The 21,731-nt window shown below is 39.9% G+C and overlaps 1 protein-coding gene across 2 annotated transcripts in view; it reads left to right on the top strand.

Annotated features, from left to right (window-relative positions):
• The window catches only part of LOC121953337 (serine/threonine-protein phosphatase 2A regulatory subunit B'' subunit alpha-like), an 80,757-nt gene that overhangs the window by 22,454 nt on the left and 36,572 nt on the right, over positions 1–21,731 (top strand). The gene's annotated exons all lie outside the window — the stretch shown is intronic.

Raw genomic sequence — 21,731 nt, 5'->3', positions numbered from 1 at the left:
CCTGATAGCAGAGAGAATAACATATTTGAAGTGTTAACATGATAACGGCGGCCTAAAGCCATCAACAAAGAGGGAAAAAAGAGTCATCTGTTTTTGGCTGGTCCACAGCAAAGCAAGCACTACCCCTATAACTGCAAAAGAAAGCCAGCAGGGTCTATTTTTCCTTGCTGTTTGAAGCTTTAGTGTAGTTTATATCACCAGCTGGCACTTAAACAAAAGCTGTTACAAACGACAATCAGCGTTTGTGAATGCAACTCTAAGCAGTTTGGTAAAGTTGTAAAGATATTTCCCTGGATCAATAACTCATATGCAAAACACTGAAACACAAGTGGCTCTTTCCAACTGTAGTAAAGTTATACTGCTGCTCTCCATGTGCACCTGGCTGTGAGATGATGTGCAGGGAGCGTCTATTAATTTCAACACAGAAAAAGGGAGAGTCTATTCAAAAGGTCCCTCTTACACACTGTAGTGTCCCCGTCAATTTGCACATCAACGCTCTGTTTTTGGTTGTAGTACCTCACGTCATTTGAGAAAAATTTTCTTTTGCATAATTCTTAGGAATTTTTATATGGGAACATTTTCAATAACTTTTTGAAAATCCATTTACACACTTGTAATAATTACTCCTAAAATGCATTGCTTGTAAAAGAAATAGAAGTGTTTGCTTGAGCCAGTTGAATCCAGGGTGATAATGAATGTATCACTGTGATGGTGCCACCTCTGCCTCATTATTATTCAGGAAAAAATACCCCACGTGTTACCACTTTCATCTGTTTCACTCAGGTGCCACATCACTGGTTAGATGGAAGAGATGGAAACAAGACAGATGAAATTAAATTCATGCAATAAAAAAGGGGCTGAAAACATTCTCATTCAGTCTGATTAACAGTCTTTTATTATCAGACTTCAAGCAAGAACTCAGATCCTTGATTGTGAAGTCGTTCTCCCTTTCAAGCATTCAAATGTAACGTAATGAATCGTTTGCAGACGACGTATGCGCACTTTGTACCACCATCACTGTCACTTTGGTCCATGAACTTGTCTGGGCGGTTTGTGTGGGACTTAGAAAAATCTCTCTACACTGAACTGTGCAAGAGTAGGTGTCAGTGCGTGTCTTGTGTTTGTGACCTAATGCATCACAGAGCATACGTGTGTGTAACGGCAAACAGATGTGAGCCGCGGACATGGAAGGCTTGGCAGTATACCGACAGGATGACTGTGTGTCTGCCTCCCCTGTCTGCCAGCAGCTCAGTAACTCTGACTGGAAAATTTGGAATCACAGAGCTCACTGCCCGCTCATGTTATATGGAAACACACACACACACACACACACACTCACATTTACATTTATAGTATTTACTGGCAGCTAATGGTAAGAAGAAAGACACCCACATGCCTTCTTGACATACAGCATTTATTCCCCTCTCAAATTTTATGGGAACATACACGCACATACACACACACACACACACACACACACACACACACACACACACACACAACACACACACACACACACACATACGTACATGCTGAGATATGAGCCAATGACACATCCCAGCAGTATACGGAATGCCGTCATACCAAATGCATGAGGGATTTGAGGCAGACGAAGACTTGACTTGGGTTTTGTTGGAGATTTTTGTGTGTGCTGCTTTGTGTGTGTGTGTGTGTGTGTGTGTGTGTGTGTGCGTGTGTGTGTGTGTGTGTTGCACCACTCCAGATAAGGCAGAGCTAACAAGACTGACTGTTGGCCTCTCTCTGACCTACCTTACACAGCAACATGCTGCAAAGCATCTCATTCCTCGTACTGACTCACAGTAGTGATGATGATAAAATCCAGTCCATATTGTCTGTTAAGGTTAACTCTGCTGTTCTTCTTTAGCTATATGAGTGGATTCATTGGTGATTTATCCATTCATTATTTTCTCAATTAATAGATTGGTTGTTTGGTCTATTTAATGTCAGCAAATGACAAAAAAATATCAATCAGTGTTTTCAAATATCTTGTTTTAACCACAACTCTGAGATTGTAGGTTTATTGTCATAGAGAAGTAAAGAAACCAGAAAATATTAAGAATTAGGATGCTGGAATTTTTCCCCTCTTAATAAATTTATCTTAAAATTAATTTAAAAATGAATCAACTATCAAGTTAGTTAGCAATTCATTTAATAGTTGACAACTAATCAATTAATCATCGAAAATCGAGTGATTTATAGTGTGTAAGTTACACAGTAACAGTACATAGTGGTGACAGTAGCAGTGTTGTTGGCTTTATTTTTGATTTTTTTGTATGTGTTATTGTCTTAACCCATTTATAATTTTGAGGTAGGGGTGGGCGATATGGCCAAAATCTTCTATCATGCTATATGTAATTTCATGTAAAGTAAACAGCATATATCATGATTTAATTGTTCTGTACAACCTGATCTCACTTTTAACTCTTTTAATACTTTTGTGGCCTAAATCTAAGGAAATAAACTTTTCTTTTAACCTATGTCTATTAAAAAGGAAAAGCACTGTAAAAATGGAAGTGTATTTTGAAAAGACACAATGCATGTAATTTCCTATAAATTCCTGTTGCTGTTCCTGATGCTGGAGGGTCCCTTGCACATCATTTTTTGACATGTAGGGCCACTGACCAAGCGATAGAATTTGAAGACTTCGGAGGGAGAATGTGTTGTTCTGTAAATTCAACTAAGAAATGGTTTAAAATAACTAACACACTGGATCACATTTTACTATTTTCGTCTTTTATTCAAAATTTCCATACAAACAAATGAACAAAAGAAAAGAAGCTGCCTCACATGAGACAACATTTGAATTGAGAACAAAAGACTCGGGGAAAAAAGACCCCTGAATAGCTCCCGCAGTGGGAACGTTTTTGCCAAACATCGCACGTACAAACCGTAACATCATCCAACTCTAATTTGAAGCACTTCAAAGAGGCCATACTGTATATTATATAAATGAAGTCATGGCTTTACACGGTCACTAATTGATGATCCAGTGATTGCCTATAATTGACGTCGCTGTTGGCCAACCAGCATTAGTGTGTGTGTGTGTGTGTGTGTGTGTGTGTGACCTTCCAAGCTATTGGTCAGTGTGTTAGTATGATAAATAGTGACAGTAGTTGGTGTGAGGGCTTGTGGCCAGTTAGAGCCATAGTAACAGCACAGTGTTCCCACTCCGCCTTTGAACTGCTGCCTCGCCGCTATAATGAGGGAGTGTTCTTTTTCTGAGCCTAACCCAGGGGAGTGTGTGTGTGTGTGTGTGTGTGTCTTTGTGGCATGGTGACTCATACATGCTGCAGCCATTGTCTTTGCGCTCTTAACATGCTGGCCGAAGGTCTTGTTGTTTTCCTCAGCCTCCAGGTGACAGAAACAAACCAGGAAGAAAGTCTGTGTGTGTGTGTGTGTGTGTGTGTGTGTGTGTGTGTGACACAGAGAGAGACTATGTTGCCCGAGGGTAGATACATTCCTTATATATATAGGGCCGCCTCACATGAGATCACCGTGTTCGACTACTTTGTAAACTTCGGCCTACAAGGCTGGGCTGCCTGTCAAGAAACTCTGCGTGTGTATTTGTGCGTGTGTGTCTATGTGTGTGTGATGACAGCACGGACAGGTAGCCCCCCCCCTCAGCTCTCTGTTAAGTCCTGGTTTGACATTATTGCAGTCTAATAAGCCATACTCAAGTCAGCTCATGTAGTAAATCTTTGCCATTGTGCTTCCATATTACAAACAGATGTGCTCACACACACACACACACACACACACATACACACTGTAGATACACGTAAATACAGCCTGCAGCTATATTTGGAAGCCAGAAAAAACACTCTCTCCTTGCCTTCTTGTGTTTGCTTTGAATCTTTGTTGAGACCAAACCCAGTTTTCTTCCACGGTTGGACAAACAAGTTCTTTTCATTATGTCGTATTATATTAAGCTCATTTCTTTTTCAGGCAGCCACTTACATTCTACTTTTGTTTTATCCTACTTTTTTATTACCTTTTCTTCGCACTGTCTCTGCTTTACATGCTCCTTCGTCTCTCTCCTTTTCTTTTACCTGTTGCTCGTATCAAATCTGAACTTCCAAACCCTTTTATTGAGGCATTTAGCAGCAAAAATGCTATTTTTGCTTCTTTTTTTTTTCATCTTTCATATCTCACATTTTTGGTCACTTGAATTGGGTTTCACCAGCTCTTCTAAAATCCTGGACTACATTTGTAAGTTCCTCCTCAAGTTATATAAAAAAAAGATTTACTAAACTTATTTAAATGGAGTTTGGTGGCTTTGGTGATTGTGATTTCGGGGCTGTTTTTTGTTAAACAAAAATTATTTTTATCTTAAATACCCAGGTCTGTATGTGTAGGGATCCTTACCATAATGCTGACACTTATGATAATATAATAATACATATAATAGCAGTCACTTCTCATAACAATATGAGTCCGCCAGTGGCAAAAACAAGCACTTTTAGTGGACGCAAATTGATTGTGTTAAAGATCCCCGAGTGGTAACATTGCAGCCTGTTTTGCAGCTTTCGCCTGAGGCAGGCTCGCTCAGTACTAAACAATTTTCCAAAATTGTTATTCCCATCAGTCTCGTAGATTGAAATACATGGGAAAAAAAGAGTCCAGGTTAAAAAAGACAAAACAAAAAAGGTACCTTTCAAGTTTTAAATCGGCTGAGTTTGAACAGCTTTTGCAACCAGCTCATAGCCAGATGTTAGACAGTGACACATTGTAAATTTAAGAATTTCTCCATTTGTAATTTTTTTTTTTTGATGTATGTGTGTTTTTCGGCATATTTGCTTTCATACATGTGGATTCATCTATGTAATATCCCAGTCTTTGACTGCAGCGTGCTGTACTGGAGGGCTGCTTCTCATTAGGAAAGTCTAGACCTAAACCCCAGGCTTATAGCGGCAGCGCCACAGCCACATGCTCAGCTAAAACCCACATCCCAGCCAGAGCCTGTGTGCACTTGGCACACATTGAGGGTTTATGGGTAAGTGAATGAAAAACCCTACTGGTGTGCGTTGATGTCTCAAACAGATGAAATAAAATGTCAAGGAAAGCAGCAGCCAAACATGAGCACACAAATGAGGAGAGGAGATACTGTCAGTATTTATCTTTCAAGATCCTGAGGGGGGGAGTGATTCACGGAGAGGATAAAACTAAAGAGGTGTTGATTAAGAGATAACAGATGAAAGGAGATGAGAGTGCTCGGGAAGAAGAAAACAGGGGAAATTTTGAGCACAGACAGGAGGCACGTACCGGGAGGTAAAAGCAAAGGACAGGAGGGAAGATTTTGGCGGTGGCCTGTGGTGATATGGACCAGAAGGTGTAAACATGGCCCCGTCTGTGTGGATCAGGTTGTGTGTGACGCACTCAGAGACAGTGAGACCTACTGACATGTGCACACATTCGTACCCTGAGATGAAAAGGCAGCCGGACATTTGACCGTGAGCTGCTACCGGGGTCACATGCACAAACACAACTCCGAGAATAGACTCTAAACACTAGGGAAGAAAATAACCCAGTAACAGCGGATGTGGCGTGTGTGTGTGTGTGCGTGTGTGTGTGTGTGTGTGTGTGTTTGTGCTGTGCGTTTGTTTATAGGGTTAAATGGGCTTATAAATGAGCAATCCAGGCACTTATTAAGTCAAGCTTTCATCCTTAGCTTTAATGAATCCCATAATATCAATTAAATCTTCATGTTGCGTTTTTACTGTTTTTGCCACTAATTTTCCTTCAGTTGAGGTTGTGTGCTGCCACAAGTTTAATAGAGGGAGGAGAGTTGAGGGAGAGGTAAGGGGAGTCCAGTTTTATGGGCTTGTTTGTATGTCAGGTTGTAAATACCCCCCTAACAGGCTTAAAATGACAGCTGGTCCCGCAGACTGTCATAGCAGGTCCTGCTCAAACTCTACTGCACGGTAAAACTCATAAAGTTTCGAGAAAGACCAAAAATATTCAAAAGTTATATTTCATTCCTCAAATTCAAAACTATGGTTAGATGAAGTCGCCTCTTTATGGTTTTCAAATGAAGACTTGAAACCCACAGCGCCTTACATGCCAGTGTATGAAAAGTCCCCACGTCATACAATGAGAACCAGACCCTGAGTCAGGGTCCGCCGAAAACCACTAACAGTATGGATGAATTAGATTACTGCTGGGACGATTTAGACCAAATTTGACATACCAACATACAGCATGGAAATCCTGATTAGAGGGTTGGTTAGACCTTTTGGTCAGCGAACATCAGTAGCGTGACGTGTTCAAAAATACAAGTCTTAACCCTAAAGGCTTGGTAGAGCTAATGTGTCTGCCACATTGTGTTGTTTTAAAGGGTAGCAAAAGGAAAGTATGCTTTTTTTCTTCTTTTTTCGTGTTGCATTGGGCATCAGGCCTCCATTAAATATAAAGTTGTCAAAAATAAGAGACTTTCAGAGGTCAGTGCAAAGCTTTTTGTGGAGTAAGGTGACAGGTTTTTTATGAAGTTGTGCTTGTGCTGTTGAGCAGTCTTTGCTTGTTAAAGATGTATGTATAGTTGGTTTAGTTTGCATTGATGTAGCAAGTACACTGTCTTAAGATGCTGCTGTTTACCAAGTTGAAATTGAGTGCTATCACCTTTAAGTGACACTTTAATATTTTGAACTTGGACTCTATTTTGCTGTTTTTCTGTCTAACTAATTGAGACAAATATTTTTGAAATTGGTCTGGTATTTAAAGAGACTGTGAATTCAGCTGCAATGTAAACATGCACTTAATTGTGTACCGTCAATTTAAGTCCACTAAAAGTGCCTTTGCCACTGAGAGGCTCAGATCATTATTGTTGTATTGAAAAAGACCCAGTGAAATATTTTTCCTTACCTTTTGCTGGTGTGTCAGTTCTTCTAACCAAGTCTTGCTCAGGGAGAAGTCTAACATTAAAATCTCACTTACTTTTCCACATTGTCAAAAATCTACTAAATCCTATGACATTAAAATTCCTTAAGATATCACTAAGCTACACTTTCTGAACTACAACACCTCTTTCTCCAACCGTCACTGTTTTCTCTGTTGCTTTTCCCTGCAACACAGCAGTTCTCCTTGAGCAAGACATGGTCATAAGAACAAATTGTGTAGAAAATGGTACAGAAAAACATTTTGTTTCTTTCGATCCTTCCATAATGTTGTCAGACACGTCTATTAACAGTCTGAGCCTGTCAGTGGCAAAAACAAGCACTTTTAGTGGCCTTGAATTGACGTGGCACAAATGCCTGTTGGGATTACATTGCAGCCTGTTTCGCCTCGACTTGCTGATGCGTTCTTTCTCAATACTGGACTAATTACAAAATCTATTGTCTCCAATGGTCACTTTGGGTCAAGTTTCAAAAATCCATAAATAAATCAAAATTCCAATAAAAATCGTCAAAGGAAACAAACAATTTAAAGACCTCACCGTTGACTTTTTCTCAATCATAAACAAACAGTTTATTGGTTAATTAAGAAAATTGGTGCAGCCCAAATTTGGATGATGACATTCATCTGCTCTGACTCAAACTGATGCAAGTGGTTGACATGTGGAGGTTGCAGAAGAGATGACGAACATGTGAGATGGGCAGCACCACAAAGTCCTGATTTAGATGTGGTTTTGTGTGTGTGTGTGTGTGTGTGTGTGTGTGTTCTGCATGCCCGTGTGCATGGCGGCAAGATAAGGAAGGTTGAGTCAGTGGCGGTTCGGAACACGATGACTCTCCTCAGCTTCTCTGTGACGATGGGCCATGGCGACAGGGGTTTGCGGTTAGAAACCCTAATCTGCTCCTCATATGACCCTCTGATGGACAGGGACAGCAGTCAACTCACACATACACACACACACACACACACACACACAGACAGCCCTCAGACTAGTTAGTCTAGCTTCAGCTCTCCAGTCTAAACATGCTCTTATATGGATTTCTGTTAAAATCTGGAGATCTTTACTCTTTCTTTCATTATAAACACATCATCTTGCTGCCTGCACTAGCCAGTGAGCACAAACATGTCTGAAAGACAGTATGTTTGGACGTCCAGAAGACGTCTTTAGTGGAGCGAGAATGAATTTTATATATGTCTTCCGGTGACACTGAATATACTGAACGTCACCAATGAGATGTCTTTTAGATGCTTCGTTTGTATGTCCAGACCGCATTTCCAGGGAGGCCAGAGGTGTTTAAATATGAACTCTGTACAGCTATAAGACTATTTTAAAACAGTCATAAATATTTCATATCTCCTTTTCACATATCTCTATTTGCTATGTTCCAGATGTCCTTCATAAAAAATAGAAACTCCATCCGTTATGGTGAAAAAACTAGAAATATCCTTGACTTGGCACTGCATAGCTTGCTGATATTTTAATCATTTATCGAGAAAACCCAACATTAACATTCCATTATTAATGGAACCCAATTAATTGAAAAACTGCCAAGTTTTGTGGAAACGAGCCATTCGCAGTATGGTTCAATACCGAAATCTGTTATTCAGTGTTAAATTGTTGTAGTTTAGTTAGGTTTTATTCATTAAGTGAATTTGTTAATAGTATTTTGTATTGATTCATATGTGTATTATTTAGTATAAACTGCTGAGATTATATACCTTAATCTACTTTAATTTCCAAGTTAAAATTGAGATTAGATTAGATTTCCTTTGTAAGTTTTTTCATTATAAACTTCCATATATTAAGTAAAACAAAGTTACATTTAACATACAACACAAAACAGTCAATAATAAATAGCAGATAAAAAGTAGATAAAAGCCATAGTTATAGTCGAAAGTTATAAGCATCCATAATTAAAATGTATTTGCGATTAAAAAAAAAGTCAGTCTTAAAGGTTTTTGACTGTCATTTTGTGCTTTATTTTGGAAAAAAAAACAAAAAACATTGTATTGGCTCACTATTTAGGCACTGGTACCATTTCTAAAACTATTGTTTTAGTGGTATTGGAGAAACACAAACAATACCCAGCCCGAATTGACATGCTAATTCCAGAAATGTTAAACAGAGCTATACCCGTGAACTCAATGTTCATTTGACTACCATAAGCTGTTTCCAGCATCATTTCCAGTGAGATTTGGAATACATCCAACCTGCTGCTGTCATGTCAAGACCCTGGTGATGTTGATGAGCATGCAGATGAGCTTCCCTGAGATGGTTTATGACAGTTTGTGCAAAAATTCTTTGGCTGTGCAAATGAGTTATTGGATCAGGTGTTTGGGTGGCTGGTCTCAGACCATGCTGCAGGTGAAGATGCTGGATGTGGATGGCCTGAGCTGGTGTGGTTGCATGTGGTCTGTGATTGTGAGGCTGGTTGGATTTAGTGCTAAATTCATGGAAATTAAAAGGCTCAAAAGTTAAACCTGTGAAAAATGCGAGCAAAAACAAAAGTGTAGCATTTTTGTTCACAATAGTCAGTATATTATTAATAACCTTTATGTTCATGTAAACATAAGGAAAAAGATGCAAGAGAGGAAGAACATGGGGGAAAAAACCCTCTGCTCTCCTTGAAGGCAGCTTTCATGTAGTTTGCAGCTTTGATTTTGGCCTCTTTATTGGCTTAATAAATGTGAAAAAGTAATTAGAAATTATTAGCAGGCAGTTTTCATGATCTGTCACGGCAATGCCAACTCCATCTCTCTCTGTGTTGTCTCTCCCTCTCTTTCTCCTCTCTAGAGACTGATTTACGCTCTGTACTTTCTGTATGTGTCTGTATTTGTGTACAAACATTATTCTGTCATTTCACACCTGCCCACTTTACACACATCACCATACATCTAGACTTAAGCGACTGCACTGCTGATGTATCTACCCACCATCAGCTGCAGGTGGATAGATACATCATCTTGTCAGTTTACTGCTTGTTTTCATGGTTGTTGCAGTTTGTTGGGTTTGAGTGTATCAGTGAGTCTGTGTATTGCATTTTTTTTGAGTGGATGTTCCCTGAATGATGTCTGTTATTGTAAAAGCAGTGCAGTATCTGGGGAATGTCTGAGTCCAGAACGCTGTGGAACAAGCCATTCAGCTCTGACCAGCGGTGGGTCTGGGACTTGGTCTGATTCTGGCTCCATGTCGTCTAGTCTTGGTCTGCTTCTCTTCCTTTTTGGGCTCTGAATGTGCCTGACCACTTAACACCTCATTACAAATTGTGTTCACTCCTTTTTATTTGTCATATTAGCTATTTTTATACTGCTGATGCATTTTTAATAGATTACACTGAAGAGCTGAATGCAGAAAATATAAATAGAAAATCTTAATAATTACATAAGACTTCACTAAAAGAAAGCTGTAATGCTGTTCATATGTGGCTAATGCAGATATTCTGCTGTTAAAGGTATACTATGTCAATTTTCAACCATCTCTGTATCATAACAATGTGGGTAGTATGTGTATATCAGCCGTGGTAAACTTCCCTCCATCTCACCAGCGCCCAGATCACCCAGCTCACTTCTCAGTTCAAATTTTTTGCTGGCTCTAGGGCTATTGCTTGAACTACAAATTGTACTTCCTTGTTTTTGAATGCCCGCCACCATGGACACAATGAGCATAGGAGCAAATTGAGACAGGCACCCGTCTTACTCTCGTTCTCTCTCTCAAACTGTTAAACTAAGCAGCTGATCAAATGTAAACAAAGATTCTGTTTCTGCGTTACCTATTTTTCACTTAAAATGTCTGGAGAAACATATTTTAGTGCACTGTTTAGAATTTGTGAACAGGAATTTGGTGCCATACTGTTTCCTGTTTGATGAAAATGGAGGCTGAAAAAACAAAGATCAAACAGTAAAACTAAGCAGCACTGATGTCACAGTGCTGCCTATTTCTCACCACAATTGTATTCAGAAACATACTTCAGTGTACTGTTTAGCTGTAAGTTGATTGTTTGTTACCATTCGGCTGCCACATTGTTTCCTTTGTCAAAACGGACAAGCTTGCATCATGTTGCCCACCAGCAGGAGCGTTTATTGGTTTGTTGCGGTGCAGTGCATTCTGGTAGTTGTAGGTTTTCTACCTTTTTAGCAAACGCAAATGCCACAGCCCTTTTTCTCTTTTTTTGTGGTCATGTAGCACCAATTTCAAAAGTAAATGTGCCTTTCTACTGCATAGACAGCTTGGTTTTGGTTTTGCTTGGTTTTATAATCTTTCCAGCAATTAAATACTTCTTTTAAAGATAAATATATAAAGCTATAACATCACACAACTTTTCTTGTTTTTGTTAGTATCAGGGAACAGCAGAATGACTGGAGCAAACATTAACAATAAGAGATAACAATAAAGTGCAGATGGTACAAGTTTATTGATACTGCAAAAAAATTTAATCTTTAAAAAAGAATATTCACAATTGATATTTATTGACTCAATAACTGAACTCAATACTTTGTATTGATTTGGATTGGTTTATAAGCCTGTCTTAAGCTAAGTGTGTTCTTTGCATCTATTTTATGCAGATAATATAAGAAAATTATGTATCTGACTCTGAGTTGAATTGTGGACAATGTAGGGTTTCCTTGCCATCTTTTGATAAGAAAGAAGAATATGTGTAATAAAAATATACTACATTTCTCTGGTTCTGCAGCATTGATTTCTATCTTTTTTTGTCCGTTGTGAGTCTGACAGAGTTAAGGGAGAGCAATGCTGCATCGTTGGAGTTCTCTTTCAAAGGACTAGAGGGTTGTGGGCCAAAAAAAATCTGATTTGGAGATTTTGAAGGGAACAGTGTACATTGATGAACCAACTGACTTGTTACAGTGGTCTCATGAATTCAGTAGTCCTTGCTTTATCATTGATTTATTACAGTGATAAATACTGCGGCTCATTGATTTTGAGCCCTGCTGTTCCAAACACAGAACCTTCCCCTCTGTACTTTATTTCCTCAGGTCAGTGTACGATTTTTGGATGAGTGTGTGCTGCTGTGCTGTCTGGTTTTCTTGTTGGAAGTGGTTTGTGGAAGCTGGTTGCCTTTGGGTCTGGATTGTAGGTGGTAGCAGGAATAAACTGTCAACTGGCTGAATCCAGGTCAGCTGTCTTTGCACATTACATTAGATTTCGTTGTGTGTCTTCTGTCTTCTATGCCAGGATTGCATGTTTGTGTGGGCATGCGTGTCTCTGATGTCTGATCTGTGTGTCTCTGTGTGCATTAGCAGAACGCAGCCAAAAGCATGACATCACCCAAAATGTGCTTTTTAAATTAGCAGCAATGCAGAGGCAGGGTCATTGTGAGCTCCAGGCAAGGCACGATGGACAGATATGTGTGTGTGTGTGTGTGTGTGTGTGTGTCTGTGTGTAATTGTGTAAGTGTGTGGGTGTTTGTTTTTGCGTAGGTGTGTGCTTGTGCATGCTCGAATTCACGTGTATGAGTGTAGTGCAGAGGTGTATTTGATTATGTTTGTATCTGCAGTTGTGTGTGCATACTCTTTGCAGTTGTGTGTGTGTGTGTGTGTGTGTGTGTGTACTGCAGGTTTGGATGTTTTGAAGCAGATGCCAGCTTTCATCATCATCGTCTCATGTGGCCTACAGTGTTGCATATTTACAGCATGTTTTTCTGCCCTCTGCAGTAGAACAACAGGATCTGTGTGTGTGTGTGTGTGTGTGTGTGTGTGTGTCCGTGTGTACGTGTTATTAAGACTGTGTGTTAGCCTTATAAGGCCACACTTTTTTAACCAGGAAACATTTAAGGATAAGAAAAGATGTGAGTCACCGTTTTCCCTCATCTGCTCAGAAGCACAAAAACATCCTCCTCTCTGCCCTCAACACCTTCCCTAAGGGAATGTACTGTATGCTCTGTCTGTCTGTGTGTGTGTGTGTGTGTGTGTGTCCGTGTGTCCTGCAGTCTTAAGGGTTGCTGTTTTGTTCCTAATGAGGTGGCGAGCTATTCACACTGCCCACTTTCCAGAGAGATGTGAGGAGCAGTGGAGGAACAGCTGGTACAGAGTGGAGTTGTACAAGTGTGGAGGAGCCACTTGTGCCATCGCAGCCTGTAAAGTAGCAGCGTGTTGCCAGTCAGAGAGGAGGAGAAAAGAATTTTAGATTAGAGGGAGGGAGATAATGAAAAAATGTGTCAGTGTGAGGAGAATAAATGCAGGAGACAGGTAGAAATGATGGACCAAGCAATAGGAGGAGAAATTTGCTGCTCGATTCCAAAGAGATCATTCGACTTTTCACTTTGTTGACTGTACATATTGGATCCTTTGCATGTTCTAGAAGAATACTTCAGTTTTGTGGTAATTTGCTATATTACAGACTTGAGGATGAGGAGGTTAGGGTATATAAGTCATGGTGTAAAATGCTGTTTGTGAGATGTGTCAGGTTATAATGGTCGCTCTGCAGTCTTGCATGATTATGACTGGACGTTACTCATCAGCTGGCAGCCAAAAAGATGATGAGTGACAGTAAAGCATGAATGAGGCAGCTACTGCAAGTGAGCTCACTAAGGCAATGGTTCATTAATACTGTAGATGTATGGATGCAGCTAACAAATATTTTCTTAATTAATTTATAAGTTATAAAATGCCAGAAAATTGTGAAAAATGTTTATTATAGGTGCCCACAGCTCAAGGACATGTGTTCACTTAGCTTGTTTTATATAACCAAAAGTACAAAAAGCAAAAAATATTCAACTGACGTTGTTGTATGACAAAGGAAAGCATCACATCCTGACATTTAAAAAGCTGTTATTGGCACATTTTTGGCATTTTTACGTCATGAGTAAATCTATTATCAAACGAGTTTACAATTATTTTTCAGTCGATCAGATAATTTATTGTTCAGCTTATTGTTGCAGTGGGTAACAAAAGGATTATTATCTATATTATACATGCATTGTGAATCTCTCTTAACCTTGCTTGGATGCAGAATAGACAATAATTGGAAGGTTAAAAACCCAATTTACAACATTATGATTGCCTGCAACAATTTTGTAAGATGGGCTACATGTTTCTTACGGCTAAACTAATTAGCTGGTAAAATGTAAGAGATGTAAAATATGCATTGTTTTTGTCTTCTAACTTACTACTATTGTAATAATAAAAGATAATGGAGCTAAATTTATTTTATAGTTTATTTTAAATATGGATCATTACAAATATGCTATGTTTCAAAAGTAGCGAGTAGTCACACAGCGAGAAAAAATAAATCATGTAAAGAAATCAAAAACTTTTATGCATTAAGATGCACCAGTAAATGTTTTATTATTGCATTGTAGCCCTCTGGATCTGGATCAGAATTAAAATCAAATGTGAGGGGCCAAGAGATTTCTATGTGGGTCTTTTTCTGAATTGTAGGAAAATACCCTGTTGTTGTGTCATAACCCCGGACAACATTAGTTGCCCTAAAATCTGAAAAAAATGGCAAGGATTATTGGAGCAAGGGCAGAACAATCACTTAATGTCACTTGTCCACTGTTAGTGAGATCTACTACTAAAATTAAGGTCTGTGCATTGAAGCATTAGTACTGCCCTGCTTGTTCAGCGTCGAGCCATTTTCATCTGTGTTGCTGAGCCTTTAAAGCGCACTGCTGCAGTGACCTACAAAGACCACCCCACTTTGTTGCCTGGTAGGAAAAAGAAATAAAAAAACAGATTAATCAACTTCTTTCAGAACATTTGAAATGAATACCAGCTATACAAATATAAATCAATACTGTCTTTGTCCCGTGTTTCAAGTCTCTGTTTACATTAAAAAAATGCCTCCACAGTGGTTTAAACTGTCCCTATCGACCCGGACCTGCCTGCATGCAGCTTAGTCCTGTTCAGCCCTGACTGCTGTTCTGACCTATAAAGACCAGTTATATTTCTCCGGGATGTGCTCTATCAAGCCTGCAGACGTGGTTTTATCATCAACAGCTGTGCATGTGTGTTTGTGTTTGTGTGTGTGTGTCTCCAGAGTGCAGTGATTTGTGCTCTCAGCAGCCTGGGTCTCATCCAGACAATAAGTTTGGCAGACATAACGAGAGAACCCCTAAGTCTCTGCCAGATGCACACACACAAGCACACACACACCCTAAAGTTTTCAAAACAAACATATCTTCTTTACATTTTGGGGATATTCCTTATCCATAGATGTAAGAAAATAGTTATTTTTTTGTTTCTGGTGTTTGTAAAATCTAAACAAACATATTATCTCTCGAGCGCTTTTGAACACAGACACCTAAAGCGTCCCTTGATCCTAAATTGTGTCAGATACCCCCTCTGATTCCTCTGCTGCTTGTGTTTTGGCTCGTGTACAGACGTCTGGTTCGCATAGCAGCTCCCTGCTCATCTCTGTGAGGGAACTTTCGGGGCTTTTTTGCAATCCAGGCTTCCAAAACTCCAGCTTTCCTTCTCGGGAAAGACTAATGGCCTTGTGCATCTGGCACGGCTAACAGAAACCTCCTGCTGTGTTTTAAATTACACGTTTAACTTGTTGTGTTTTTAGGTATTTTTTGCTTTATTAACCAGACACACCAAACTGACATCAAAGAACTGGTGGTGATGAAGGCTGACTGCTGCGTTGCCTCATGTCACCTTTGTCTTGACCAAAAAATTGTACCTGAACACGCCGCAAAGACTACAGCCAACAGCCAACCAGCTCATATTTTCTGGAAATAACTATCCAGAACAGCTGTATTCATCATTTAAAGAGGGAAACCAGGAGACCGACAGTTCGGATTGAAGACAACGTTAGCCAGTTAGCACATTGTCAACACAACCTGATGTTAGAAGAACAAACGATGTTTACCGTCTGCTAGCGAACAATAACAGAACTGATTCTGAATCATTGCTACTAAAGAGTCAATTGCGAAAAACATAATCTTACCTAATATAACAAGTTGTTTTGATCTGACTTCCTCTTGACTTTAGTTGTTTGTTTACTTTCTTCACCTCCGTTTCTCTTCATGTGCGCTGAGATGAAACGCCAATCAGAGTTATTTGTTAAATCGACAGGCTCCGACGTGTTCAACAGGCTGAATCGGCAGTAAAAAGCAGACAAGGGCCGACTAGTGCGAGACACCATAAAAACTGCAACAGACGTTCACTAATGGGCCTACATTGACTAACGGATGGCCATCGGCTTGGTGTGTCAGGGTGCTCAGACAGTAGACAGGAAAGAGGTGATTGAGGGGGAATGATTGTGGGATCCAAATCTAAGGTGATGTGAGGACATGGTTTGTGCTTTCAGGATGCCAAAAGAAAAACTGCTATAAATTTCCTGCTGTAGCTTCACTGTCTTTCTTGTGTAGAGGAGCTCCAGGTTGCAGTTTTTTTCTCCGGCATAAGTGAGGCAGTTGCTTCCTAATTTGGACGATCTGATTGCCAGACAGCCCGTCTTTCTCCCCTTTTTTTCCCACTCTGACATTCAGTGCAGCTGCAGCTGAAGCAGAAAATGATGATAATTGTGAAAGCGTGGCCAGGGCCTGATGAGGACAGAGCTGTCTGCCTGAGTATCTTTTTATCTGTCTGCACCTCTGTGTTTCTGCCAGAAAGTGACGGCAAGACAGTTGATGGATGCACAGCTGATGAACGTTCCTCTGTGTGTGTGTGTGTGTGTGTGTGTGTGTGTGTGTGTGTGTAGGCAACAGGCACTCAGAAGTCAAGTAAATAATTCATGTGCGGATTATAGAAAGAAGCAGAGAAGTGGGTCAGAACTACAGTTAGTCCGTTTGACATTTATTCAGATAGAAGTGTGGGAGAGGGGGAAAGTGAGACAAAGACTTAAAAGGACAGTAAAAATCAAATCAAAATCAAAAATACATGTTTTTTATCTTGCCTTTAGTGCTATTAATTAAGCTAGGTTGTTTTGGTGCGAGTTGCCGAGTTCCAGGGATATCGGCCGTAGAGATGTCTGCCTTCTCTTTAATATGATTGAGCTAGATGGCACAGGGCTTGTGGTGCTCAAAATGGCAAAAAATAAATAAAAAAAAACTCAATAGCAGTCTCTTTCCATAAATCATGACCCCGTTACTCAAGATAATCCACAGACCTTGTTGTGGGCACTTTCATGTAGGAACTATTTTTCTTTCTACTGAACTACATTCACCAATTTAATCACTGTGCAGAAGGAAGCGTGCATCTACTCATGGACGAGAAGCTTGTGACAGTGCACGGCGTAAACACTGATTGCGTCCTCATTGGTTTAACCTGTAATGTTAACTAACTCTGTGGTGTTAGGTGAGCTTGCATGCTTTCTTCTGCGCGGTGGTTTGGTTTGCAGGTGTAGTTCAGAGAAAAGAAAACAGTTCCTACATGAAACAGCTCACAACAAGGTCTATGGATAATCTTGAGTAACCGGGTCATGATTTATGGAAAGGGACATTGCTATAGAGTTTTTTTACACCACAAGCCGAATGCTATCTAGTTCCATTATAATAGAGAAAACATCTCTACTGCTGATATTTCCAACACACAGCACCTCACACCGAAACAATCTTGACTACAACAGGTATATGTATTTTGATTTTGGGGCGAACTGCCCCTTTATAAAGTGAAAGAACAGATTGATAGGAGAATGAAGGATGTATTTTTTAAACATTTAATGAGTTAATACTTGTTAAATTTATAAACTGCACACTGTAGTACAAAGTTTTCACGTGTTTTTATGGATTTCCTTAAGTGTGTGTGTGTGTGTGTGTGTGTGTGTGTGTGTTCGTATTTCTCAGAGGAGAGACCGTCTTATAAAGCCCAGTAATCCCTCCTTTGTTGCTGCTGTTGTCCCCCCTTGTAGGGCAGAAGTCAATACCCACAGAGCTGCAGAGAGTCTCTGTCTCTTGGTTCTGTTTAGTATTTGCGTGGCATAGCAGAACTCTCTGTTCTCTCTGTGTGATCTCAGCAGCAACACCGAGGTTGTGCATCAAGCAGTGTGTGTTTGCATGTGTGTGTGTATACAGGGAGAGGGCTAGTACAGACCTGTCCTCTCTCCCTGAGGGTATGTTTGGGGCTCCAATTTGGGACTTCTTCTTCACAAAGACCCACTTCCTCTGGGAGGCCCCCCTGGCCTCTCCACACACGCACAGCACAACAACATGCATGAATTCACGCAGGTCCAGTACTCGACCTCTTTTCACGCACATTTGCTCATGTACACACACACACACACACACATATGCTCAAACATACTTTTGGTGGCTGAAGTGGAGGTTGTGACAGAAGTGGCCTCCGGTGATTTAGTGCTTCCTGGTGAAGGTCACATTGACGAGAAGACTTTTTTAGATGGAGGAGAAAGAGGAGAGGGAGGGGAGAGGAGGTAAAGAAAGAGGGAGAGAGGGAGAGGTTTGAAAGGAAAGAAGCGAAAAGGTTGTCACAAATAATCCCAGGGAAACTGAGGGGACAGAATCTACCTCCTGTCCTCTCGTCTTCTTCCTCTTTTGAATCCATTCACACAGACAGTGGGGCATTAAAAGAAATAGGAAGTGGAGGAAGCAAAGGGTTAAAGGGGCGGATAAGAATTCCACTGCAAATGAAGTCATGATGTCTTTTGTTAAAATATTACAGAGAGCTAAAAAGTAACTTTTGCTATGTACTTGGTCAATTGTAAGTTTCAATCTGACTGAAATTTGTCTTAATTTATTGTTTTAGTGATGAAATATACACATAGGGTGACGTCAGGTGATTTTGGACACTGTGGTAGATTGCCAAGAAAACCACCTAAAATTCTGAAGACTACCTTAAGTGTTACTTTTAGAACTTGTTGATCTATTTCTCTGTTGTCAAGCAAAATATTTTAGATACTTTGGACCTGCAAACATACAAAGAACCAAGACCTCACTCTGCTGAAGGTGAAATGGGACAGTCATGTTTGTTTTTTTAAACAAAAATGTCATTAATTTATTAAATGATTAATCTAACCAGGTCTCTGTGCGTGTGTACGTCCTTGCGTGTGTTTAACAATAATGGCTATTAATGGACTATTGTGGCTGACATGGGCACACTGCATCAAATTTAATATTTTTAACGGACAAAATATGACGTGACAGGGTGGCACACAATGGCATAGTAACTCATCATTTTATGGCACATGGAAGCCTAAAACATGCTTGTATCACTTTTTTTGGTTTGCAATTTTTTTTTTATTTAAAAAGTTCTCACTCAAAGCCCAGTAATGTGTTTATGAAAATATTTTCATGCGAAGTCAAATATTCAATAAAATGCAACATCCTACAGCCGTATTGTTATACCCTTATTGTTTTAGCTACAGTGTTCTTACCAAAACGAGAACATCAACATGTCGCATAGTTTACCCTGCAAATTCAGTCAGTTTTTGACTCCTTGCTCCGTCCATTCTAGTTGTCTAAGAACAATCAAAAATGATTGTTTCATGTAAGGTACATTTGTAGTAAAAATGCCATAACATGTTGGGTTATCAGTTGCTAATGTTTCAGTAGCCAAAGATGTAAAACCTTATTTTTACCTCACTTCACCCTGGAGGAACCTGTAGTTGGAGAACAGGTTGTGAGAGTTAACAAACACTTATTGTTAGTCCATGTTTTCTTATTTTTTTTGCAGGATTTCTTAAAAATAAACCCCACATTTTTCATGTCTGAGAACATTCCCATTTTCAGCTTTAAACTTTGGCTTGTTGAGGTTAAACTGAAAGCTGATACCACCACACATTCTCAGCTAACTCGCCCGTAAAACATGCCCTAAAAAAAAAAAGAATCATCACTGCCACAAAATCGTAGCCAGGCTTGAAAACACACCACCAAATGTGTGTATGAATCATCTTTTTCTGTAATATGTGTCAGTGAGGCATATGCAGGCATTGATGAGTGGGTGTACTGTGTTTGTGTGAGTGTTATAAACACCAGTGGAGTTTGTTTACATACTCTGTATCACTGTGAGAAGCTGTCGTTTACCAAGACGTACACACAGATACTAAGTGTGTGTACAGCAAAGAGAAAGGAGTGCGAGTGGATACATTTGTGTATGTGTGTGTGTGCAATTAACATGCTATAATAGTCTATTTCTAACTGTCTGTCCGGATCTAAAGTGCAGCTTGCCAGGAAGTGTGATTTCCTGCTCAAGAGACTAATTCAGCAGCATCCAGCTGTTGTGTTTGTGTGGAGAGAAAGGACAGAGAGCGAAAGCAAGACAGAGAGATGAGGTGGCCGCCTGGTTTTTCCATTTAACTCCTTAATAGTTGTTTTTCCAGGTGCCACAAACCCCCATCCCCACCTTGCCAGCCACTCTCCCGCCCACAAGCCCACCAATCACTCCTCCCCCTCCTTTTTCCCAAGTTGCCCTTTTTCACACTTTTAAGTAGGAAACTCCGGCTCCAGAACTCCCCCGAGAACCCACGACGGATCGTATGTCCGCGCTCTCAGTCTAAGTTGTAATAACCTCTCAGTGTTGTTCTTTCTTCCTGTGGTTATTCTGAAAATCCTGCATCCCGTAAGTATGCAGTTCTTGACTTATGCAAACTATATCAGGTGTGTGTCTATCATAAGTGCTCAAAAAAATCAGAGAAATTCTTAAAAACAATTATTTAAGTACCAAACTATGGCTTCTTCACCCTTTTTTACATTTCAGTTTTCTTTTTAAATCCTTTGTAAATTCAAATTTGCGCAGTAGGTATGCCATACATACCCTGACAGTTTCTGTAAATACACAGCATGTTTGTATAGTTGAGATTAAGGCTGAGGTTGGATTGCGTGTGTGTGGTTGTGGCTGTTGTGGTGCCGTCCCACCGCAGTATTACAGTTAATGCATATGTATGTATTTACCATACATACTGGTTTGCATGTGTTGAAGGGCACAGCTCTGAGGAATGTGTTGCTCCTGTGGAGAGGGAGGGAAAACAGATGGCGAAAGAGAAAATGAAATTATTGCAACTGAAAACTGAAACTGAGACTCAAATGCATCTAAAAGCACGGGGGTAGAAAGATATAGAGCACAACAGAGAAACCTAAAAGAGAGAGAGAGAGAGGGTAATAGAGTTTACTGGACAGTGTGTTTACCCTCCAGTCAGGCTCTGTTAGCTCCTGGTATGTAGCATGTTACTGGTCTTTACTGCTTGACTTCTTTGCCTGTACAAAGCTGCCTCTACTTTAAAGGTTTCATTTCAAAGAAGTTTGAAAGCTAAAAATGATCAAAATTGAAATCTGTAGGTGTCTAAATATTGAAACAAGTTGCACTGTCTGCTATAGCTTTCAGTTGTTAAAATGTAACTTGTATAGCCCTGTGAGGAATATTTGCTTTATTTAGGCTTGTAATAAATCAAGCTGGGTAAAACTTCCACTTACCCGCTTAAAACTTATTGATCTTAACTTATCAGAGAAAAAGGTGAGCATTAGCATGCACTGGTCAAGCGTCCCATCTGTGACACGCCAAATGATGCTGGAGAAACACTGATGTGTTTTTACTGGTTTTAATCACCTGGTCTGTTTGATTTTGTAGAGGAAGAAACCTCCGCAGGTAATTCAGGTCAGTACAAACCTCCTGAATAATGAACACTAAAGGAATCCTAACTGGGAGTAACTGGGGGAAGTTGAACAAAATAGACTAGAATAAAACAAAATACAGCAGAAAAAATACATTTTTATTGTATCCACAAACATAATACAGGATTTGCACTGGAGCACAGGCAAAAAAAAAAAAAACAGGAATGGAAAGCAACAGGTGTTTTCTCCTTCCGACACACCTGCCTCTCTTTTACTGAGTCGTGATGTGTCAGCGGGGTCAGAGGAAGCTCTTTGTAGCTGTGCGGTGACGAGCGAGGGAGTCACATCTTTTTTTCT

Source organism: Plectropomus leopardus, chromosome 14 (genome assembly GCF_008729295.1).
Source record: "Plectropomus leopardus isolate mb chromosome 14, YSFRI_Pleo_2.0, whole genome shotgun sequence".
In the NCBI taxonomy this organism is placed as follows: domain Eukaryota; kingdom Metazoa; phylum Chordata; class Actinopteri; order Perciformes; family Serranidae; genus Plectropomus; species Plectropomus leopardus.
This window is presented reverse-complemented; position numbering and strand designations above follow the sequence as displayed.